Consider the following 24513-nt stretch of genomic DNA (forward strand, 5'->3'; position numbering starts at 1 on the left):
AGTTGGAGTGTCTCTCGACAGGTTGCTCGCAGGTGGTTGCTGGTGGGCAGGCAGCGCTCTGGGCTGCAGGATCCGTCCCCAAAGGGGCTTCAGGCTCTTGACGGTGCTTTGGGTGTCATTAGCCAAGAGAAAGATGCTGGGGGAAGGTGGGACTGTGGTCTGGCTGTGGCTGCCTGGAAACTGGAGGTGAGCTCCAGCCTGCAACTGGTGGCTGTTGGGATGGGGCAGCTCCCTGCACGCCTTTGCCAACGGCTTTGAGCAGCACGGGGTGATGGGAGCACCTGCACATGCTCTGCATCACCCCAGCACGGTCCCTTGGGACGGATGGGGACAGCAGCCTGGGGAGGCGACAGCCTGGCCCTCCTGTGGTTTCCTCCAGCAAGGGAGGAGCAGGGTTTGCAAAGCCAGGCAAGCTCTCTGTTGCCCACGTGGGCACTGTTTTCAGTAATGAATATAGAAAGGGTTAAACGCTGCATGGCAGCGAGGAGCAGGCAAACCCCACATTGCTTAACTGAGGAATGAGAAATTCAATTTATCTCCAGCTCCATCACCAGCCTATTCCCTCTGTGTTGCCCTCAAGCCAGGCTTTCTGCCCTCTCTCCTCCCAGGGTATGCCAGCGCCGTGGACCTGAAAAAACAAATGGGATCCAATTTGCCCAGCCAGCAAGCTGCACCAGCAAACAGGGCACAGCCGGGCAGGGGGCACCCCCTTGCTGGATATATGCAAAACCTGCTAGGTCCCACTTCACCCTGATGGCCAAGGCTGTAGCTCCATCAAGGACACAGTGGCCCCTCGGCTGTGCCGTGGTGCTCTCGCCCGCTTCAGCAGTGGCTGCTTTTGCCTGAGCGTGGACAGCCGGGGTGCAGGATGAGCTGAGATACGGGGTGCAGGATGAGCTGAGATACAGGGTGCTCGGTCCCCGAGGAGAGGCGGTGGGGTGGGGGCTGAGGGCAGCTGCGTTCACCCCGCGCCATTCTGCACGGCCACGCTCTTCTCGTGCAGGTCCTACACCATCACCCCAGCACTCAGAAGTGATGCTGTTGCCAGGAGTTATGCACGCGAGCGTGAGCACACGCAGACGTGCCCCCCCCTCCCCACCCCGCACCTGCTCCTTGCACGCCCGCTCGCACGTGCGCCAGTTCTCCCGCTCCCCAACGGGCCGCTCTGCTCATGTGCCAGCATCACGCCCCGAGTGCGTGGCAGTCACATATGCGCGCACACATGCTCGCTCCCAGCCGGAGCGCCGCTCGGCATCCCTAAGTTTTGTCTCCGGATGCCGGGGCTGCCACGCGCGGCGGGGGCAATCCTGCTCCCACCCACCCACCCGCACCCCGAGTCGTGCCACCCGCCACTGGCAAGCACGGGCGCCCTCCCCGCACCACGGCCCCTTGCACGCTCGGCGCCTTCGGGGCTGCATGCACACGCGGCCGCGTACGGATCTGCAGCATACCAACTGTTGGGAAGGAGAAGGAAAAAAAAACCCCACAGATTCAGCCGGGGGGGGGGGGGGAGAGAGAAAGAGAGAGAGAGAGAATGACAGACTGCAATCCCCCTTGAGTGCCTAGCCTCATGAATATTAATAAGGTGGTAATTAAAATGCAGGGACACAGCAGGACGGATGCAGGCGCTGCCTTCGGAGCGCTGGGAACGGGGGGAGCGCGTCTTTCCAGGCAGGTTTTGATTCCGTTCTCTGATGAAAAGAAGAAAACGGAGCCTTCAACTTTAATCAGTTTAGAGTTTTTTTGACACGACATATCTTTAATTGCTGATATTTCTGCTCTTCTCAAACCCGGCTCCACCGACTCCAGTCTAAGCGGAGATAACGAACCACGCTGAAGTGCCGTGGATTCGTGCCGTATTTACGCCTTGACTTGTTTGCTACTTTCCTGGGGTTTCACCTCTTTGCCTGGGGTCGGAGGGCACAGCCCTGCTGCCAATTGCCTCTGCAGCCAGACGTGGGGGCTGGAAATGCAGCCCAGCATCTCTTTGTCTAACCCCCCCCCAACCTCCCCTGCGGTAGCCTTAGGGAAACCTGCCTTTTTTGGATGGTAAATCCCTCTTCTTGGCCATGGCTGTATGGTGAGCTTGGAGTTGGACATGATGCCACCTGGTCTGGGTGGTGGCGGATGGAGGTTGGGGCTGTGGGTGGTGGCAAGGAGAAGGTTGGGTTGGGTTGGGTCGAGTTGGGTTGAGTTGAGTTGGGTTGGATTGGGTTGAGTTGAGTTGGGTTGGATTAGGTTGAGTTGGGTGGGGTTGGGTTGGAAAGCAGGTGTCTTGAGAAGAGACTCTGTTTCCCCTCCCCAGAGGAGGTTCCTCCAGTGTAAGAGTAGAGGTGGCCGCTGGGTTGTTGAGTTATCATTAAGGAGGCCTAAGTCTCCAGGGTTTCGAGGTTGTGTGAAGGTCCTGTGAAGGATGCACAGGGCAGGCTTAGAGGACTGTGAGCAAGGTGAACAGAAGTGTTCATCCTTCTTGGAGAAGATAGTTACTCCAGTGGGTCTGGTCCATTGAGGGAGTACCATGTTGCTGGGAAAATGAATGAAGAGTGTTGATTGGTGCCCAAAGGGAATGTGCTGGATGTGGGAATTGGACCATGTCAACCCAGAACAGGGGTTTAGGAGGCAATTTCTGGCAAAATGTAAAAGGAAAAAAAAGAACCCACAAAATACCCCATACCAGTGCAAATAGTTGTTTTAGGTAAAGCCAGAATGTTTGGTTTGGCCTGGAAGGTTTTTGTTTTGTTATGTTTGGGGGTTGCCTAATTTTAATTAGATCTCTTCTTTTACATTGAAATCATTTTTTGAACTGAAAAAAAAATAGTTTGTTGGAATGAAAAAGTCAAAAAGATTCTTTTAGAAAATGCCCAAATACAACAATTCATCATGTGAGTGAAGGAAGAAGATGGTTTGACATCTTCAAAGCCTTCTTCCCTGCCCAACACAGGTATTTCTTTTTTTCATTCCAAACAATTTTTCAGCTTCACCCTGAGTTTTAGGATGATTCAGCCTTTTTGAATCTTCAAATTTTTGGTAAATCTACTGTTCCTCCAAAACCAAGCAAAATCCCCTTCAGCTCTTAGAAAGATGAGAGTGACCAAGTGAGTAGGGCACAGCACAAATCCCCTTACAGTCCCATAGCTGGTGCCTCCATGCCAGGGTTGGAGCTGGCCATGGAAGGACACTCCATGTTTTCTGGGCAATGGAGGCACTCCTGGATCATGGATGGAGGATAAGGGATTTGCCCCACCTTGGAGATATTGCATTACCCAGAGAGTGACTGTGATGTTTCAGGGAGTTGTTGCAATGTGGTTCTTCGCTCCTGCATCCTCCTGGGTCCAGAGATGCGTCCCAAGAGGATCTCCTGGCCTTCAGGCTAAACTGCACTCCCATTTCTCCCTCCCAAGCTTTGGACCTTTCTCTCCCCTGGGAGTGTGTCCTTATGCTTTGCTCACCTGCCTGCACAGAAACATGGAAAAGGAGAGCTGCAGCATCCTAGAACCCTTGAGATTTTGTTGTCTGGTGAGCCAGGGTCGGAGCTGTTTGTGTAACTGGGTCTTTCCCATCATGTGTCTTTCTGCAGTGATGTGGGATGCCCTAATCTACCGGGGGGTGCAGTGGGCTGGGTGTCCTGGGCCCTGGCCCCCAGCAGGCTGACATCTCACTGTTGTGCTGCTCCACAGCAAGGAAGCTGCTGATCCAGCTTTGGGCTTTACTGAATTCAGCTGCTGGATCCATCTCCTTGTTGCTCTGGTTTTCCTCATCCGGGGCAAATAATTTCCCGTGTGGAGGGATGGCTGATGAGCCCAGGTGCAGGTAGGGGTTGGGAACTGAGCTGAACTCCTTGGCTGGAAGGACACCAACCCAGCTAAAGCCGTTTGCTGAGAACTGGCTTTTTGTGACACCTGTGTGAGCCATTCCCCTGCAAAGGAGAGGGGGGTGACACCTCCCACCCCCTCCCCGGGGACATAGTCCTTCTGCAAAGCTGTCCCATGCCCTGCAGCAGCACAGAGTAGCCCTGGGAACCCCCGGAACACAAGGGGTTGGCTGGGGGGTGCAAAATGGGTCCCCTTGCTCGAGGGATCAGCACAATCCTGACTCCTCCATGCTTATACCAGGGTGAGCCAAAGCTGGGGTTGATTTGGGGTGAACTGCCACAAAGCCAGTGAGTATATGTCCAGTCTTGCCCATCAGGGTCTTTGGGTTTTAATGGTGTTAATGCATTTTGGGGTGGCAGGGGGATTATTTGCTTGTCCCTTCTTGCCTTTTGATAGATTGGGTACTATAGCTTGTGCCTGGGTTGGCTGTCTCCTCCCGAGCAGGTAATTTTGCAGGAGTGGCTGTTGAATTGGCTTTCCCTGGCCATGCTGTAGCTATGAAATGTGAGGGTGTGCTGGAGTCCCCATCAGGGACCACGGCACACAGAGGGGACAGGCAGGTGAGGGATGAGGAGATGGGAGCTGCAGGGAAGACAGCACCCATGGAAGGGGCCACCTTGGGATCAGCCGGCCTCAGCCAGGGGAGCTGGTAGAAAAACAAAGCAAAGCTGCTTTGGGTGTTTAGTGGGGAAAAAAAATTATTTCTCTTCCTGCTTTTTTTTTTTTCTCTGCTTCTCCTCCTTCATCCTCTCCTTTCTCCTTTCCTGCAGTGCTACAACAGCTTGTTGGAGACAGGACAAGAGGAGGGTCTAGCTGGTGTCTGAGCCCCACTTCGCCCCAATCCTACCACCGCTGCCATCTAGTCTGTGCTGAAAAACTTCGGGAAATATCAGGTTTGCCATGCAGATGGGGTGACGGGGCTGGGGCACTGTGGTGGCAGGGACAGCCCTGGGTGGAGCGGACAGCCCTGGGTGACAGCCCTGGGAAGGACGGGAGTGCAAAACCCTGTGGTGGATGGAGGGAGAAGACATCACTGTGCTCTTAACAGAGAATTCAGGTGGTGAAACAGAAACGGGACCTGGTGACTTGCGTGGGGAGCAGAGGCTGGGCTGGGGCTTGGCCGTGAGGAGTGTGAGAGGGAGTGTACAGGATGGGCCCCAGGTACCACATCCCGGTGACACCCCTCCAGCGGTCCCCGTCACCCCCGAGTCACATCCTGCTTGTGCTGGCTCGCGTCTCATCCTGCTGCCTGCAGTTTCTCAATCCTTTTCGCTCCCGCCAGCATTTCCTGGCTGCCAAGGTTGCTGCGGGGCCCGTGGGCAGGCAGGGCTGGGGGGAGCTCCCAGGGCACCGGGGAATTTAGGATGGGGGAGCAGATGGGAGTAACCTTGCTCGCCCAGGGATGGTCAGAGCCTGGCACCACTCCATCTCCTGCCTGTGTCCTGCCATCACTTGCTTCATCCCCTGACCATCGGCTGTGTGGGGCCACAGGGGCTCTGTCTGTGCATCTCCTGGTGCGCGGCGAGGGCTCACAGGTCCCCCACGCATCCATCCTGCTGCCTCAAGTCCCAGCAGCCAGGGCAGAAAGGCGAGGTGGGAGTGAGCTGGATGCTTATCCTCCTCCTCCCTCATGCCCTGTGTCCCTGTACCGGGCAATGGCTCCGCAGGGATGTTTGTGAGAGCCGAGCCGGGGCTGCAGAAAGCGCTGCGGGGCTGTGTCAGTGAGGAGCCCAGCCTGACTCTGCAGTCCCAGGCTGAGCCACGCTCAGGTCCTGCAGAGAAAACAAACACTGAGCTCCATCCTACCCTATTTTACAGCAGAACTGCCATTTAAGGGAGGATTTGGAGAGGAGACATCTTCCTCTCTCAGATTCCTTCGTGCCAGCGCAACCCCCCCTCCCCTGGCGTATGCTGGACCCTGCTCTATGGAGCATCCCAGCAGCTAAAGGATCATCCTCTGCCTGCAGTTTTCCTGCGCTCTCTGGGTCCCTGTTTTGTGCCCAGTGCCCTTTCCTCCTCCCCAGCCCCATCTTCGGAGGGGCTGTGCTTACAGCTCACCCAGCAGCAGGCTCCAGGAAAGGTACCGTCCTCCTCCGGGACGGTTTGTGCCCTGGCACTGGAGCAGCCAGGCTGAGCCAGCCAGCGCGGGGGGTTAGCAGCGGCCGAGCCGCTGCCTCTTGGCTCGGCTCAGCGCTGGGGTGCTGGGCTTAGGATTTCTGGCCTTGAAGTCCTTCTGCAATGGCCAGGAGATTTCAAGGGGAATTTTTGGCACAGCAGGGAGATGCTGCAATACACCAGCAAGCTGGAGCCTTGGAGGGGGGAGTCAGGTCTTACCTCTGCCACAGACTTTCTGGGATAACCTTGGTCAAGGCTTTGTGCTTTGCTTGTCCTGCTGCAAAGCAGAGCCACGGCTCCCACTCCTTCTGTGCTGCTAAATCTGCTTGTGCTCAGAGCCTGGCTGGCAAGGGGGGGAAGAGCGGAGGGGGTCTGCACAAACATCAGCTTTTTTAGCACCGGGGTTTAGCCTCAGGGGATGGGGGAGCTTTCTCCCCATGCGGTTTTTACCCAGGCGTGACATTGCCTTTGCTCGTCGCTTCCTACCCACTGTGTTGAAGGAGAGGCTGAGTCCCAGCGCTCGGCGGAGGGCTGCCGGCTCCTGCCAGAGCTGCACTGCAGCAGGGCTGAGCGACGGCTCCCCGCGTCCAGGGCTTTCCCTGCACAGACCTCGGGGTTGTGGGGCTGGAGCTGCCCATCCCACTGCGACCCCCCGAGCGGCATCGTGTGGGACCCCGGCTCCCACCCTCGCCCGGCGCTGAGGCCTGTGGCGAGTTGCAAACTGGGGGTGTGGGTGCCCAGGGAGCACCGGTGGCTGGATGAGGGGCTCCCACAAGCCAAGCCATGGGGGACCACGGCACCTGGGGTGCTGCGTTTCGCCTCGCCTGGCCTACGGGAAGGCAGGACACCTCGGAGGGAGCCCACGAGGGTTACTGCGCCCACGAGGGTTATTGCACCCACGAGGGTTATTGCACCCACGAGGGTTGTTGCGCCCACGAGGGTTATTGCACCCACGTGGGGCTCGCGGCTGGGACCACCGCTCGCCGTGGGGTGCTGGCACCATGCATCCCTTCTCCTCCATCACCCTCTGGCCAGCACCCAAAGGAGCGTGGCCGGGCAGGGACCCAGCCCAGGGCTCCCGGGTGATGGAGGAAGGGTCGCTCCTCTCCCGGGGGGGTATGTGTGTGGGGGGGAGGTCCGGGTTCTCCGCTCCTTCCTTCCAGGCCAAGCAATGGTTAAATTCCTTTCCAGCTGAGCTGGCAAGCAGAGCCCAAGCATATTAGTCAGATCCCTGTAGGGGGTGGGGAGGAGGAAGGAGAGAGCAGCGAGGAGGGGCCGGAGCGGAGAGCCGAGAGCTGAGCTATTCTCCGGGGCGCGAGTGCGGGGAGGCAGGCGCAGCAGGAGTTGCTGCTTCCCAGAAACTTGATTATTTTTAACCCAGGAAGAAGAAAGGAAGGAAAAGGGGGGGGCCAAAAAAAAAAAAAAAAAAAAAGAGGAGGGGGTAAATCTGGAGGAACTGGAAAACAAGCAGTTGGCATTTGCAGATGGCTTTGCAGAGGGGAGGGAAGGCGAGCGAGGGTCGTGGCGTGGTGTGGGGGTGCCGGGGGTGCCCCTGTGCCTCCCCTGCACGGTGGCGGGGAGTGGACGCAGAGCAGCGCCAGCCCTGGCTGGCAGTGCCCCCGCCACAGCCGGAGAGCCCAGGCTGCCCGGTGCCTTCGCCACCTCCGCCGCCTCCGGCCTCTCCCGGCGGATGTTGGTGCCCGCCGGGCTGCGCGCTGGGGGAGCGGGATGTGGCCGGTTTCTCTCCCACCCACCCGCTCACACACAAAGAGGGCACGTACGCCGGCGGTTGTGGCTTCCCGGATCCCTCCTTTCCCCTCCTGCTTGGGACTGTGGCTGTTTCAGAGAGCTGGGGGGGAAGGAGGGGACCATGGGGGGGGACCTGACGATGGGCACATGTTGGTGGCTTCAGGGGCCCCGCTGGTGGGACCCCGCATTCAGGACATGGTTTAGTGGGCATGGTTGATGGTTGGACTCGATGATCTTAAAGGTCTTTTCCAACCTAAATGATTCTACGATTCCATGATCTCCGCAGGGCTGGGTCTTACAGGGGCACCATGGGGAGCTGGAGCTCTCCAAATTGCTCTGGAAGGCAGGCCAGGCTGCCCAAGGGAGGGCACTGGAGGTATCATGGAGGAGAAGGCAAGGCCTTTCTTCTTGCATTGCCTCACCACGCTTCGGTGGGAGTCCAGCATCAGAGAACTGCAGAGAGTCCTCAGTGGCAGTCCCCCTGCATTGCGTGGCTGTGTTTGGTCTGCGGTACAAAGCCCTGGGGCGGTAGTTTCGAAGCCCTGCAGCTGGCAGATCTTCGGGGAAACACTTGCCCAAGCCCACATGTCATGTTGCAGGTCTGGGCTCCTCATGGTCCAGTCCTGGGTCAGGGCAGGCTGCCCAAAAGTTCCCTGTGAAGGTCAAACACCTTCTCGCCCAAGCTCACAAGGTGAAGACCTACCACTGCTCATATCAGGTATTTATTTCACTGCAGCACCCACACTTACTGGAAGCTCAGTGTCCTCCATGGCTGGAGTGTTACAAGCCCTGGGTGCAGGGCTTTGCCAGAGCTGGAGACCCCGTCCCCGAGATGCAGAAGCGATGCCGGCTGCAACAGCGTGTGAGGGAGCTTGGCACTGCGGTGTTGGGAGCCGAGGGCACCGCTGCAACGGGGTGGTGATGGGAGATGTAAGCAATGGGCAAAGTGGGTGCTTTCCTCTGAATCTTGCCGAGGGACCTTTGTGCTGGGAAACAGCATCATCTCCATAGCACGCCATGGCCAGCCAAGGTAAACCGAGGGGACAAGTCCCTCCCTGGGCAGGTTTTGCCATCCTGGTCCTTTGTAGGACTTCTGCTGTCATCTCCTCCAGTCGGCTGCAGTGAGTGGGGCTGCATTTTATCCACACAGCAACATCAGTGCCATGTACCCAAGGGAGAAGAAATCCTTGATTTAGTAGACATGACCAGACCTGGCCAGAAAATGGATCTTGTCCCCCAAAGGCAGAGAGGGGACAAGGACAGTCAGCTCAGCTGACCTAGTGTTGGGTCAGGTACCTCTCAAACTGCATCCCATGCTGGCAGAGCATGCTGACTGTTTGGGTTTTCTACAAAAACCCCTTTGGACAGAGGTGCCCCTGCTCTGAGGGGTCCAAGTGGGGCTCGCCAAGGGTATTTGCCATGTTTTAGACCCCAGGACAATGTCACCCCAGCTGAGCAAGCTGGAGCTGGGGAGCTTCCCAGTTGCCAGCCGGATCGCTAGTGAGGAAAACATGTCCAACCCGCTGGGTATTCCCTCGTGTCTCCTTTCCGAGCATTAAAAGTGCTAATTAAACCTGAGCTGCGCTCCAGCATCTGGAGGGATCGGCCGCCTTTCCCAGCAGGCCAGCTGTGAGCCTCCGTGGGGACAGTCCCTGGTGCCATCCAGCAACGAAGAAGGTCGCTTGGCCATGCTGCTCTTTGCACCCAAATTTTGAAGGCGGCTGGCACAGCCCTGGAGCTGGGGATGCTCCCGAAGGGGCTCATCTGCAGGGCAGCCCCACAGAGAGCGGGGTGGGATCATCACCACCCCCAAAACCGCAGGCTCGGTGGAGACGGGGCACACAAGCTCTCCTTCTGACCTCTTCCCCTCTGAGGTATTCAGAGCTGGCTCTCACCGGAGAGCTGGGGTGGGCACGAGGTGGGTGTTTCCAGCGGACAGCAGGAATTCCTGACTCTCAGCCAGTTCTGGGCGTTAATTCCCTCCTGGGAGGCTCAGCCACATCCCAGACCTCTGAAGGCACAAAAGCCCCTCAGAGGGCAAAGGGCCTGAGAGGGGAAAGGGTAACTGCTCCGATGGTGGTGTGGAGACGGGATGGCGGAGAGAAGGGATGATTTTTATTCCCGTGATTTTGCACAAGTGACCTCCCATCATTTCCTTAACCCTAAGGGGTATAAAAAGCAGCCAGAGCAGCGTGCATTGGGGTCCCCAAGCAGGGCAAAGGTGCCGAGCTCTGTGGTTCACATCCCCGCTGCTTGGAGAAGGCGCGCGCATCCCCTGGGCTCCGCAGTGAGGCCAAGGTGTCCGTCTGACCGTCCACCGTTGGCCCGGGGAGCAGCTCCGTGGGTCCTTACAGCCAAATGCTGCCTGCTGGGGAAGCTGCCCCTCCGCAGGGCCACCTCCAACCTCCCTGGGGGCCCTTTCCCCCCACCCCTATACCCCTTGCCCAAAGCCCCATAACCTGGGCTTGCCAGGAGAGCTGAGCCCGGCTGCTGCACCCCAAAACCAGCCAAAGACCCCGACGCCGGACCGGGAACCGCTCGCACCCCGCAGCCACCTCGCTCCGCAGCAAACTCTTTGCTCCCCCCGCTGCGAGGGCACCTGGGGCTGGGGCTCGCCGGGGGCTCGGGGCGATGGAGGGCCCTCCGAAGAGCCCCTTGTGCTGGAGGGAGACCAGCTCTCTGCCGGCAGGGTATTTTTTTTTTTTTTCTTCCTCGCTCTTTGTTAAGCTCCCTTTCAGCTGAAATGGCAATGCCTGGGTGTTCTGAGCTGACAATAATTGCTGCAGTCTAGACACTGTCTGGTATGAGGCACGGGGAATCAAAGAGGCCCCTTCTCTCACTGCGACTTTCACACATGCTCCCTCGCTCCGGCTCCTTCCTTCTCCCTCTCCCATGTTCCCTTGGTCTTTGCCTTCTTTTTTTTTTTTTTTCTTTTTCCCCCCTTGCTCCCCTCTATCTGCCTCTTGCCGAGATGGCGAAGAAGCGTCAGCATCTTCCCCCCCACGCTCTCCCTCTCTGCCGTCTGTTCCTCTCTCCCGCTCCCCCTCTCCCTCGCTTGCTCCTTCTCTCATCTGTCTCCTCTCTCCTTCCTCCACTCTTACCTTTATGCTATTCCCTTCCTCCCAAAGTTAGCAGAGAAGCAGGAGGGGGAGCTGGCAGTGCTGGGGATTTAACTCCTTCCTCGCCCTCTCGCAGGCTCTCTTCCCCATCCCAGCGCCTCGCCGGAGGTCTGGGGTGCTCGGCTGCTTTGGGGCGCTGGGCTCCTCTCTGCCGCCCAAGCCCACGCTGGGGCTGGAGCATCGGTCCTGCGAGAGGTTGAGGAGGTGTCTGGCTGGGTTGGATGCAGCCCGGTTGGGGTGAAGAGGACCGATGCACCCTTTTTCCCGGCACTGGGAGCCAAGGGGAGCCGCCAGCATCCCAGGGCTCATCTTGGGTTGTCCTCTCCAGTGAACTCAGCACAAGATGGGAGATTGAGCTGGGGCTGCCCCGGCCACGTTCACCCTGCTGCCGTGGGCAGGAGGAGGGCGGTTTGCTCTGCAGCAGGCGCTGCCTCTCCCACCTCCCGCAGAGATCACCTTTGCTCTCCCCTTGCCTTCCCCACACCACGGATGTCTCCCAGCCGCGCGGGAACCCATCCTTGGGGATGTAGGTTGCTCCTTCCAGCCCTGTAGCAAACCAAAAGGAGATGGTTTTTCCACCCACCCACCCACGCCAGACCTTAGCGGAGCTTGCCGTGCTGCTAGAAGGAGAGATTCATCCGAGCTCACACGTAGCTTGCAGCAATGCCGCTGCCTCGGGCTGAGCTCAGCTGCCCTGGCGCTGCCCTGTGCCCACTGCAGGCTCCGGCCGGGCCATGTCCCACCGGCATTTTGATGGGATGCCACGCGGCCAGTTCCAGTCACGCTCAGGAATTAGGCTTTTCCGCTATAATGCTATGAGCAGATCATTTCTAGCTCAACCCTGGACTTCTATTAACCTCTGATCTCTGTGCGAAAGACCCTTTTTCTGTAAAGCCCAACAAAGAATGCCAAGTTTGGGGTAATGTGAGATCTCATCACAGAGGACAGACCGTAAATGCTTTTACAAGTGGGGAAACTGAGGCAAGAGGCAGTGAGTCCATTGGGTCAGTCTGCCGAAGCCAAAGCTGCCATGGGGCCATGCGATTCTTCTCTGTGGGACCCAAATTTGGGGCCAGGCATTTGCACGCTGGCAGAGCCGCTAGCTTGGCTGTCCATGGGCACAGCAAGCAGCTCTCCCCGCGACCTCCAGCATCTCGGTGACGGCCGTGCTGCTTGCTTACCACGGAAAAGTCACATTAGGAAAGTATGCAATGTATTTTTAACTGTCTATAATACAATTTAACAGCTGGAACGGAGGAAGAAAGCCAACCCCATACAATCAGGCAGATCTCTGCTGTCCACAAGCGAGGGCTTAGTGGACTCGAGGTTTTTCAGTATGGTTGGGGGCCTTGTTTGGGAAAAGGGCAGGAAACAACCTCATCCTTGAGACAGGCTCTGGCTCAAGGAAGACAGCGAGTGCAGGATGGAGGCCAGAGGACCCAGCAGCTCCTGGCATGAGACATTTGTCCCCGAAAGCCACCATGCTGTCCATATCTGTAGATGCCGAGCACTGGGGCCAGATCTGATTCCCCCAAAGAGCTGGGTGTCTTGGCCGTGCTTTGGCGTTGGGATTCTTTGCATGCTTTGGCAACGGAGCTTGCAGCGATGGTTCTGGGAGCCAGGCTCTTCACAACATCTGCTCTTTACTGGAGGTACTTAATACAGGACACATTTGCCCCTGCCATCCCCAGTCCCAGGTTCCTGTGATGCTCCCGGGGCTGGATTTGCTGGGGAGATAGGTGCTGCTAGGCTGCACCACCACCCTCCTCCCCCGGGACGGGGAGGGGTGCGTGCCCCCCACGCTGCTCTCCCACCCAGACCCCCAGCACCTTCTGCTGGGTGCAGGGAGGGAGCTCAGCGAGGCTGTGGTGTGAGCAGAATCGCTGTGCCCAGGCTCTGATGCATTGCCTCCTGCCTTCCCTGCCTGCATCCTGGGGCAGTGCCTGCCTCCCGTGCACCGAGATCCTGCCAGTGAGGGGTAGAAACGGCTGCTCTTTGCGTTCCTCTCCATGCCATTCAGGTAGAAGTGCTCATCCGCTGCCAGTAATGGGTCTCTAACAGGGCTGAACCCTAACAGGGACCCTCCGCAGCGTGGGGGCTCTTTGGGCAACAGTAGAAGGGCTTTCCTGGAGGGGTTGGGTTGGTTTGCTGCCTGCAAGCAGCTGGATGTTTAGGGGGGCAAGTTTGCTGTCACCATTGGTGTTACTCCCCCATGCTTCTCCTTGGAGGACTTCCCCCCCACCATGGTCCCCAAGACTTAGAGGAAGAGAGTGAGACTATCTCCAGCCTTGTCCCAGGGGACACCCCCGTGGCGAGACTCATGTGAGTAGCTGATTTTCCCCAGCTTGAAGGCTGGAAGCTGCTGGCAGCTGGTTCATATATTCAGGGCTTTGCACACACACTGTAAAAATGAGCCATGGGATGGCTCGGCGGGGAGGGGGCTCGGTGGTGGGGGGCTCTGGAAAGCGCTTGGAGGATGTAGGACCTGTCGATACTCAGAGCTGCTGCTGTTTGCACACCTTTGGGGGGAGTGATGTGAAGTCAGATGGAGTCTCCTAGGGCTGGGGGGGGTATCTCGCCAGGCAGAGCATCACTGGGCTTAGAAAGGGCTGATAGTGGGAGAGCAAGCAGAAACACAGGCACGGAGAAGGAAAACAACTTGCCGAAGGTCATCCCCAGGCCAGCGGCAGAACCAAGAATAAAATCCAGGTGTGCCGAGCTGGTCCTTGGGTTGTTTTCACGCACGTGGTTGCATTAACGCTGCTGCCCCCGGGCAGGGGCCATTAACTATAGAAGTAGTTTCCCAAAGCCACCGGTGCCCTCCGGAGCCACGCTGCAGGCTTTGGGGCAGGTTTGCGTCTTAGAGAAGGAGAGGTCTGGATATTTGGGGTCCCATTTTCCCTCGGAGCATCTTCCAAGCCCAGCTGCTGGGTGGATGGCAAATGCCATTGGATGCTGGCTGATAAGGCCAAATGGTTAAAAACACCGCCTTTATTTGGAAGCTTATCTCCAAATCCTAATGAAAACAGACACAGAGGGAAGCCAGGGACAGCAGAGGGGGAGGACTCACACCCCAGTGCGGTGGGGACTGGGACTGGATGATGCTGAGCAGGGGGACCTGGTGGGGTTTGGAGTCTGGCTGGCTCTGGCACAGGGGGAGGTGAGATTTAAAAGCTTTGGGGCAAAACCAAGGAACCAGGGCAAGACCGTTGGGTCCCCTGTGCCTGGGGAGGGCAAGCCTGCAGGGGCAGCTGTGGTCTCCTCCAAGCACCCCAAATCTGGGAATCCTCCCGAGCTTTTTTTTAATTAGGGGCTCAATGAGGAAGAAAAACCTTGAAACCAAGGAAACAAGGGAGACAAAAAGGAAAATGTCAGCTCCTGCAAGGCAGAGCGAGCTGGCTCCAGCACCCTGGGGTGAGGGTGGGTGCTGCCCCTGCTGCCGTGACCTCTCCTCTGCGGCTAGGGAGCAAAAAGGTGACCAGATTGGGATACAAAAAAAAAAAAGAGAAGGTGAAAGGAAGGGTCTTGTGCAGGGAGGGGTGAAGGGCTTCGCCCTGGAGGGTGCTGAGCCGCTCGGGAGGAGACTGCTTTGGTGCCAAGAGGGATGACGGAGGAGGCGAGCAGAGGTTTTTAAGGGCATGCTGTGGGGCAGAGAGCAGCTATGGTGGGCTCAGCAATCCCACGAGGAGCTGGACTTCCCAGACACCAAAATAATATTCCCAGGCCAAAAGTTATGGGGTAGCGGGGCTGGGAAAACTGGGGATGAGACATGTGCGTGTGTGTGGATGTAGTCGCGGCTGTGCCAAGCCCCATAAATCACAGTGGTGCGGACTGAAGCTCCATCGAAGGAAATTCTTCCTGGCCAGATTTGGAAATTTCCCCTCAGCAACCTCAATTTTCCCCACCAAGAGGCAGAGACGCGGGCTCCCGATTACGACAAGTGCAAAACCTTACTGGGGAGCCGGTATCACGACGGAGGGGTTCGCTGCCCTGCGGCCCGTGGTGATGGGGGTGCAGAGCCCTATTTCTCCCCACGCTGGGGCCGATCCGGAGCGGTGCTAAGGGTCTGAAGGTGCGTGCCGCCATCGCCCCATCCCTCGCTCTCGCTCTCCCCATCCACGGCCGGCCGGGCCCAGCTCCGCCGTGCTGGGGGAGCGTAACTTGATATTTTTCCTGCGCGTCCCCCAGAGGGTTTTTTCCATTACACAGGCAGAGCAGAGCAGAGCGAAGCTGCCTGCTCGCCCGCTCGCCCGGCTCCCCCGCCTGCAACCTCTGGCACCGCTTTTCCAGCGGCACATTGTGCAAATGTAACCTTTCAGCGAGCCACTCCTACGGCAGGAAGCCGGGGGGCTCCGCTCCTGCCAGGAACGCAGCCGGCGCGGAGCTGGAAGGCAGCCCGTTAATCAGAGCCGGCTGACAGCGAAGCACACATCCTGGGCAACAGATTTCTGCTCCCTCTCCCTCGCCCGCTCAGCCTCGCCTTCCCGCTCCTGCTCGCTGCGGCTCAGCTACGCCGTCCTGCCTTCCCATCCTCATCCTCCTCACCCTCGTCCTCCTCTTCCTCCCCATCCTCATCCTCGGGCCGCCGACCGGGCTCACGCTCCCCCAGGCACTCTCTTCCCCTCACCGTGCCGAGCGAGAGCTGCCCGTGCCGCTTGGCATGAAGCCGGTTGGGGACCTGGCACCCCCGGCATCCCCGCCAGGAGGGGCCCGGCCGCAGGACGCGATGGCAGCCACGCCAAGGCGAAGCGCGCACCGGAGCATCGTGTCCGTTGCCGGCCAGCAGCGGGGATGCTGTGCCGGTGGACGGGACCTATGGGTGGCTATGGTGGGGGCTCACTGCTGAGCCCCCAGCCCTCCCCAGGACCTTGTACAGGGTCCCCCCAGCAGTGTCACCCAGCCGGGGACTCCTTGTGACGCCGCGGTCTAGGCTGTGCCCCCATTGCCAGGTGGCAGTAATTTTCCTCTCTCTTTGACCATGACAGCAGCGCTTTGAGGCAGCGCCTTGCCCACCTCCAGCCTGCTATAAAAAACAAACGGGAGCTTTTATCTCCCGCGTGGGCAGCGAACACATCGCAGGGGCTCTCCTCCGCTCGTGCCCAGCTTTGTCCGGGCACACCAGCGCATCCCCACCAGCGCCGGCGGCCGCTCGGGGAGGGTTTATCCCTGGCTCATCTCCGTGAGGCCGCAGCAGCTCGCGGCAGCACGCCAAGGCCCTGCACCGTATCTCAGATGTGCCGGCCCTGCCAGTCTCTCCCCAGGGAGAGGGGCTGGCTGAGCTGAGAACTGCATCTCCGGTGGGGAAGGCTGGGGTGGCCGCGTTGGCCAAGGGGATGGCCGGTGGTGCCAGCTTGGGTCGTGTTCCCCAGGTGGCAAACACACCCTCATGTCCAGGTAAAGTCCAGCGAGGAGGAAAAGACGGATGAAGAGACCCCATCGTCACCTTCACCCGTGCAACAGGTTCCCTTCGGTGCAGGAGTGCGGGGCAGTGCCGGTGTTGGGCACCTCTGCACCCTCACTTTGGGCTTGCTAGGAGCGAAAGGCCACCGAAAATGGTCACATCCAGTTTGGTTTCTCCTCAGCTCCTCCTGCCCCTGCATGACCAAGCGCTGAGGCTTTTTCTCCCACAGCAAAGTCCCCTCGGAAGCACCAGGGGCCCCTCCAGCCAGGGACTGCCACACAGTGCCATGACTTTGGGGGCAGGATTTATCCCCCTCCTAATTGCAAGTGCATAAAAATCAGCTGTCTGAGCCGTGTGGGATTTCTGGGCTCACAGGCATGGCCGAGCAGAGATGCAGGGGGCACTTTTATCCTCTCCTGACATGGGTTTGCTTTGCTGAGGACGAGAGGTTTGATTTTTGGAGCTGCTGAGCCTGCTGTGGGCTGGACTGCGGGTGCGAGGGCTCTTCCAGCCCAGTGGGGCCGGCACTGCAAACCCCTGCATTTATTTTTCATGTCTGATTTCTTCCTAGGTTCGAAGCACTAAATGTGCTGCATTGTAGCATCTGTTTTTGTGGTATTTCTAGCCCAGCTGGAAGCAGGAGGCACTCAAAATTCAGAGATGGAAAAAAATAACGGATCTGGTGAGATTTCAGCTTCCTGCCAAATTCACCAAACCTGGGATGCTGGGAGAGCCCTGCTGCAGGCACAGCATCCCGGGGCCTCAACTCTTCCACCCACTTCCCGCTTTCTGCTCTTTGCTCATCCCAAACCGTCCTCTCATTCCCAAATCGCTTTCAGAACGCTGCACAAAGCCTGACCCTGCTGTCGGAGCTGGGGACGGGCAGATAATACAGTCGCTGAATTTATTTCACCTTTTCCTCTGGTTGCGAATTGTCCAGGAGCAGATGGCGATTTTCTCAAGTGTATCCGTTATTCGAAGTCACTCACTGAGACAGCGATGGCTCAAACAAATCCCAGGCCCCCTGCAAAGCCATCATTTGGTCTTTCCATCTGCCCAGCCGCCGCCGTCGGCGTGGGCTCGGCTTCCGCCAGCGAGCCGGAGGGAAGTGGGGAGGCAGGAAAAGCCGATGGATGGGGTCAGCCCCATCGCCTGCGCCTTTCTCCCCCTTCATCTCTGAGCCGTGCCCGCAGAGTGCAAAGCTCTGGAGGCTGTCAGGAATGGTTAGGATCCACATCCCAGCTTTGCTGGGGTTTGGGGGATTCGGGGCTGCTCTGGCTGGCTCACATGGTGCCTTCCTGTGCCAGTGATGGGGTGAGGCTAACTCACTGGGAGAGTGCCCAGTTGCAAACTGGGAAGCTGCTTCTCCAGAGAACATGCCAGTGGCTGTTTGTGCTGCACCTCCCTGCCCAGTCAGGGGATAAATGGGTGCTTTTAGGGTGGTGAAATACCAAAACAGCCCTAGGAGACCTCACGTATGCAGCAGTCCCTGGGGCACAGGCTGGTGTCGCAGCTGGGGCTGGAGGCACCGAGGGTTTCTCTGTGCAGGAGTGTGCCCAGCTTTAGGTGATGGATATGACAAGGGGACCTGCAAAAGCAGCTGGGGGATGACCGCAGGCGTCCAGAGCCCTCCCAGTGTTGGTGGCACTTTCCTGGGGGAGCCTGGACAGGTCTGGGAGGGATGGGCTTTGCCTGGCTGGCGTCTGCCAACCTCCTACGGCCTCTCCGAGGGGACCTGCATGCCCGCGGCTCTGCTCCGGGTGCTGCCAGACTGGCGAGAGGCCAGGCACTGGTTTTGATCCACCCCCAGGATACCCCCCCCCCCCCAAAAAAACCCACCCCACCCCAGTGTAATTGTGAGAATGGAGAAAAATGGGAAGAAACACATGAATTCCCAAGCTCACTCTCAGCCCAGCAGTCGGTCCCTGGGGCTGGGGCATCCTCATCTTCCCCACCTAGAGAGGGGCTGAGCTGGGGAAATGCTCCCGCTGCGATCTGCTCCCTCCTCCTGGCTGTACTGGCCTTTTTTCCGTCCTCATCCTCTCTCTTTTTCCCTCCCGGTGACCCGCAGGGAAGGGCCGGAGGGGACCCGGTGCCCTCACAGGGGACATGTGGGGACCCCGCTGTAACTGGAGCCATGCGGGAGGCACTGGGGGGGCTTTGAAGGATGCACAAAGGGTGAAACACTTTGAAATGCAGTTTCCTCTCCCCCCTCCACCTCCTCCCGGGCTAAACAAATACCCCTGGCCAGGAGATGCCTCCCCACCCCACAGGCTTTTGTTCCCAGGCCTTTGTCCAAGGCTGGGGAAGGGGCCAGGACCCCCCTGCCTCCCTGGGGACACCAGTGCTGACAGGGTCCTGTGCTGCCTGGGATGCTGAGAGGGAGGCAGGAGGTGAGAGCTGGCTGTGCCCCTCGACACAGGGCTTGGGGACACCCCATGTGCCACCTTGGTGGCCCTCAGTGGCCTCCGGCCGCTGTCCCCCTTGCCTGTCTCCCCGTTGCCACTTTTTGCCCATCCCTGAGAGCTACTCGTGGGACAGGTCCTGGTCCATCCTGTCCCCTCCTGGGACCCTGCCACCAGCACAGCCCGCAGACTCTGCACATGGGCAGTGCCACCAGCTCATATCCCCCGTGGGGGACACCCCCAGATGCTAATCTACACCCAGCACCCATGGGACCCTCCAGGCAGAGGGGCACTGGCCATGTCCCCATTGCAGGGACCCCACAGAAGAAGCCCAAGCAAAAATTACGTGGGTGTTTTGCAGAGACCTCTGGCCCCCAGGAACCCATCGCCACTGGGCTTTTCATTTACATCCCAAAAGCCACTTTAATTACACCCCCGGGGAGGGATCACTTCAGGGAGTTGCTTTCTGGGGCAAAAAGCCGGTGGAAAAAACCCCTATGAACAGTCAAACAACCCCCTTGTGACTGAGGAGACTCCAGTGCCAGCCTCAGATAACCATCCCTGCTAGAGACACCCTTGCTCTGTGCAAAAGAAACACCTCAATTAACTCAAAGCAAAGGTGAGACTCCAAATGAAGCCGCTGGAAACCAAACCCCGACTTCGGCCTGGAGCGAAGCATTTCTCTCGTGACCAAGTTTGGAGGAAAACAGGATTGTTTGAAATGTCCCTTGTTGTTCCTGCCTCACGCCAGGAATTACAAGAAAAAAAAATACCCTTTTTTTTTTGTTGAAACTGTGCAAGTATCCCTAGGATGGGCAGAAACCATTTGCCCCAGCCTCGCTGGTCCTTTCATGTCCCTGTTCCCACGGGGCCGGGCAGCCGATGCTGGTCCAGCCTCTCCTGCCAGCTGCAGCCAGAGCTGTGCAGAGCCTTTCCAAACAACAAAAGCTCTCAGGCTGCCTGATTTCCCACTGCCTTATCTCCCTCCCCGATGGCCAGGTTATCAGGAGGTGGAAAAGGCCTCAGGACACCCTGACCCCAGTCCCTGGGGGCCGGGAGCCCAGGCAGGGACGGGCGATGGCTGTGGGTGGGGGGCAAAGCTTTGCAAAGGGTGAAAACGAGGGGCTGTCAGCACTTGGGGGTCCCATCCTGTGTGGGGCAGAGCCCTTTTTCTCCTGCTGAGGTCTTCGTTGCGTGCAGTGGGGCGGGCGAAACCTCCCTGGGGAGCAGCTTTGAGGCTGGGGCAAGCACTGAGACCTTCAGTCACCTGCTTGTCACCTCCACCCGCAGGACAGCCCTGGGGATGCTGAGCCCCGGCGGGGTGAGCGGAGGAGGCTGCGGGGCTGGCCGGTGGGGAAAGCAGCCCCGCAGCCGAGCGCCGCGCTTGTCACCCAGACAAGAGATCAATAACTAATTTCACTGCAGCAGCAGCGCCGGTTTTTTTCCAATAATTGTGAGCCGGCGGTGGGGAATGAGGCTCTCAGCACCGCTCCACACCAGCCTGCACCCGATCAATCGCCACACTGCTGGGGCAGCAGGAAAACTCATTTTTCTCCTTTTCTTCCCTCTCTCCCACCTCCTCCTGCTCCATCCCTCCTCCTCCCAGCATGGTGCTGGACTGTGTCCCCACGCTGGGTGGGATACGGGCTCGGGCTTTCCCGAGCTGTCCCTGTGGTAGTGGGGGCAATGGCTGCGCCTCCTGTGCTGCCTCAACAGCCCTGAGCGCTTCAGTCCCTGTCACCTGTGAGCCAGACCTGCCTCCATGCAGAGACCGTTGGTCCCAGTGCCTTGGATGAAGGAGGCAGAGAAGCAGTTTCTCCTCTCCTCAGTGGGATCAGGGGCTCCTGAGGGTGCCCTGGCCACCAGGCTGTGACCTTTGGTGGCCTGTTGGTGCCTTTTTGTGGTCCAAATGTGCCCCTTATTTTTATAGTGATACAGAGGGAAATCTCTAGGTTTTCATCTCCGGGGCGGTTGGTCTGCTCCAGGGCATGAGCCCTGCTGAGTTTCTCCCATAACTATCCTTTATCCCTTCTGCTTCTGTAACCCCACCATGCCTCAGTTTTCCCCATATGTATCTATAATAGATGGGGCTGAGAACATCCCCTCCTGCTCCCTCCCACGCCGTTATGAGCCACCGTGGGCTCCATGTCCGGAGCAGAAGGTGTTGCTCATTCCTTGGTTTTGGGGTCCCCAGGCTGATCTGTGGGGTCCCGTGATCCATGTACCCACAAGGCAGCAAAGAGCGATGCTGTGCGCTTAGCAGCTCCCTGGGATCGCGAGAAGAGATGCTCAGACAAGGGTGGAGACTGGGGCACCTTTGGATCTCTCCGATACCTCTAGTGGGTTTTGGACGAGTTGCTGCGCTTGGGCACTGCAGCAAGGAAGGCTCAGCAGTAGGTTTGTCACTGCAGGATCTTCCAAGCCCGTCCAAGCACCATACAGAGGGCAGCAGTGTGGCCCCTCATCCTTTCTCCCTAATTTAAGACCCCCCTCCCTAGTTCCCCAAGAGCATCCCCATGAATTAAACACCGCCTTTGCTGCGGAGCGCCAAGCGCTGCCTGCATAATTTCAAAGTTTTATTACTTGCCTTGAAGGCACTTATTGATTGGGGTCCTCTCCAGCTGATGGAGCTTTTAGTATGGCCTGGGCTGGCCAAGCAAGGCAGAAATCTCAGTCTCTCCAGCTTAGCTAAACTGTGGCTTAAAACCTCCACGACACCTCTGCTCCTGGGAGTGGGGTCTCCATGTGCATGTCCACACTGGAGCTGTTGGCACTTTGAGATGTTTTTTTGGCTTCTCAGTCTCAGCCCAAGAGCCGGTTCCCCCAGATCATGCCACATCCATGCAAGGTTTAACCCAGAGAAGGATTTTCCTGGGAGGGTTTGAGGGGCCTTTAGGAATTGAGTGAGGGCACTTTGGGGGGATTTCTGCCCTGCTGAGACTCCAGGCACCGCTCACCTTCACCTTGGGGCGTGGGGATGCTCGTGGGATTTGGGGTTTATGTGCAACACCCACTGTTGGGTATGAGTGACAGCTTCCCAGTGGGCCACGCTGTGTTTGCACACACGTGTGCGCACACACACACACGTGCTCCAGCAAGGAAATCAGGGGCTTTACCCTGCAGGTCTCCATGGCGGGGGGGCTGTCCTCTGCTCCTTGGCTTGGCTTTGGAGAGGAGCTGGGAACAGCCAGCATCACCTTTGCTTTCAAGCTCTCCCTGCCACTGCTGGAGGCTGTGGGGCTTTCAGGGCCACTGCGCTGCCAGTGAGGGCCACCGACCTGTCTTCATGCTGGGACGTGGGTGCACCCCACTAGCCCAAGCATCCCCACGCCTCCTCCGTGGCTCCATGGCAGCAGAATTGGCCACTTCTACCTTCTCACAATTTTTGTGCCCTTGGGGGCCCCACTGCTCTGGCTCCCAATTCCCCCTGTCCCCAGGGGTCCCAGTGTGTGGCTGGGCTGGGGTTTAGGGGAGCAGGAGGGGGGGTGGTGGGAGCCCCCACGGCTCCTTTAAGAAACCCACAACCAGCTCCAGAAACCAGCTCAAGGTCACAGCGGGAACCTGCGGACTTGGCAGCGGCGAGCGAGGGAGGAGGGATGGAGGGAGGGAGGAAAGCAGCCCGAGATCAAAATGAAATCACAGCCAGGGAGAGGGGACGGCTGGTGGCGTAGTGGAGGGGAGCAGGAATGTGGGGTGCAGCAGAGCAGGGCATGCAGGGGGGGTCTCACCCATGGGTGCCCCCCTGGGATTGCTGCAGCCCCAACCTCAGCATGAACACTCGAGGCTTTGCCGTGTCCCCCCCGGCCCAGAGCCTTGCAGCCTCCTCGGTGCCATCCAATGTGCCCACAGTGCTCCAAGCCAAGGAAAGTCCCTTTGTGCCCCCAGAGCCATCCCAGGAATGCTGGAGTCACGTCTCTCCCATGGGACATCCCGGGCTCTGCAGGAGGTTTCCCAGCTCCTACAGGAGCAGAGCAGGAGGGAGCTGCCAGCCCGGAGGGTCGGATCCTGCAGCAGCTCACAGCACAGCCCACTCCCAAACTCTTACCTTATTTTCTTTTTAAAGCTGGTTTTCTTTTTAAAGCAGCAGCTCCTGGAGTCCTGTGATCACTGCTGAGTCTCTGCCTTCGTTTCAGGCCAGGAGGACCTTCGGAGTCATCCTCGCCAGAGAGCACAGAGAGGGGAAAAATAAGTCTTTAAAGGCTCAAAACCCAGGAAGTTAATAAAAAAAAAAAGCCCTCAACATTTAATTTTTTTAATCATTGGCATTGAAACAAATCTCACAATTCTGGGTGCTCCGACTTGCCCTCTGGGCAGGTAAAGCTGGGGGAAGCGAAGGCACCAGAGATTAAGATAAACCCTCTTCGAGCCAGGATGCTCACAGCAGGGTTACCCCATCCCCTCCCGGCCCCGGGGCCTGATCCTGCCCCATAAACTGCAGCACTTTTACCCATGCAGGGAGCTGCTGGCTTAACACATCTGGGGGCTTTCGGGGGACAAGCAAGAGCAAAGCTGGGGCAGACCCAACCCCGGAGGGTGGCTGCGGCCAGGCTGGGGCTGAGCTGTGGCTCCAAAGCAGCTCATTCTGGGGTTGGTTTGGCGATGCCCGATTTTAATTTTCATCAGCAGAATTAATCTGTGGAGTTATTTTCCCTTCCTCCCCCTCCCCTTCCTCTCCTCCCCGCTTTATACAGAGAATTTGATCATTTCTCCCAGGAGCTCGGCACCATTAACATTCACTCCCAATGCGTGTGAGCTGCACTGCATCGCCAAGCACCACCGGTGCTGCTGGCTCCGGTACCCGACCCCAGCTCAGAGGGGACCTGGGAATCAGCTTCTCCATCCCACAGCCCGGGCTGGGAGAGCCCCTCTGCCCCCCCGGCTCTATGCTGGGCTGCCCCGGCACAGGCAAAGGAGGGTGGGATCCTGGCCTCCACCTTTGCTCTGCTGAAGCTTGGACTTTTCCAGAAAATGAAAGCCAAGGGGCTCTGGGAAGAGCACCCAAGCCAAGGGCATGGCCAAGTCTTGCAAGATTTGGTGTTTAAAGTCATGCAGATTGGTAACCCGGGGCTTTCCTGGAGTCATGTATATTTGCAGGCTTTGGGTTTTCATTAATAAAGGTTAACTAACAAATTGGTATTAGTATTAGTATTTAAAGTTATTAAATATGGCAGACCAGGCTGTCTTCCCCAGCAAAAGCAGCGGGAAGCCACAGTGGGCACAGCCTTACCCAGCCGGCCCCGTGCCAGCCATGTGCTCCGGCTCTGTACGCCCTATAGGTCTGTGTGCTATAGAACCGTGTGCAATGTATGTAATCTATGTGGGAAGCAGCCTGTTCTGAGACTTTGCTTTTTTTACTTAGCTGACATCTGAAGGGGGGCCCAAGAGCTCTGGCAATTGGGAAGGGAGGAAACGTGGAGCCTGGTGGGTTTAACGCTTGGCTGGAGTGGGAGGGGGAGCACCATTGCCCATGCCCAAACCCAGCCGGGTTTCACCCCTGGGGTTCCCCAAAAGCCTTTTTGACCCCCATTTCAGGCCCTTCTCTCCTCCGCAGCTCCCCCAGCAGCAGCTCTAACCTACACGTGCAGCCACCGGCTTTGCATCCAAAGGGATGCTGATGGGCGGCAGCAGCCTCGTGGAGGGAAAAGGGACTTTTGCAGCAACTGCTGCCCTTTGGATCGAATCGAAGGCAGCGCTGGCAGCGCCTGCCTGTGTGCAGGCACAAAAGCCCACCTGTGCCCACTACACTTAACCATTTCCTTCCTGGACACGAGCCCTCCCGGGGTGTCTCACATGGGAAATGAAATCAGCTCCGAATGGGAAGTGCAACTAAGCCGGCCCAGCCCAGGAAGAAG

The 24513-nt window shown here is 58.2% G+C and overlaps 1 long non-coding RNA gene across 3 annotated transcripts in view; it reads left to right on the plus strand.

Moving 5' to 3' along the window:
* Positions 1-23791, plus strand: part of LOC138682218 (uncharacterized) — a 58353-nt gene extending 34562 nt beyond the window's left edge. Inside the window, exons 3-4 of one of the 3 annotated variants that reach the window (XR_011322375.1) lie at positions 4643-4765; positions 22743-23791. This is a non-coding gene — a long non-coding RNA (uncharacterized lncRNA). Of the gene's footprint in view, positions 1-4642; positions 4766-16827; positions 18080-22742 lie in introns of those variants that run through there. The other 2 variants (XR_011322374.1, XR_011322373.1) reach the window with 2 other exon arrangements.
* Positions 23792-24513: the final 722 nt, after the last annotated feature.

This window comes from Haliaeetus albicilla, chromosome 26, assembly GCF_947461875.1.
Source record: "Haliaeetus albicilla chromosome 26, bHalAlb1.1, whole genome shotgun sequence".
Taxonomy (NCBI): Eukaryota; Metazoa; Chordata; class Aves; order Accipitriformes; family Accipitridae; genus Haliaeetus; species Haliaeetus albicilla.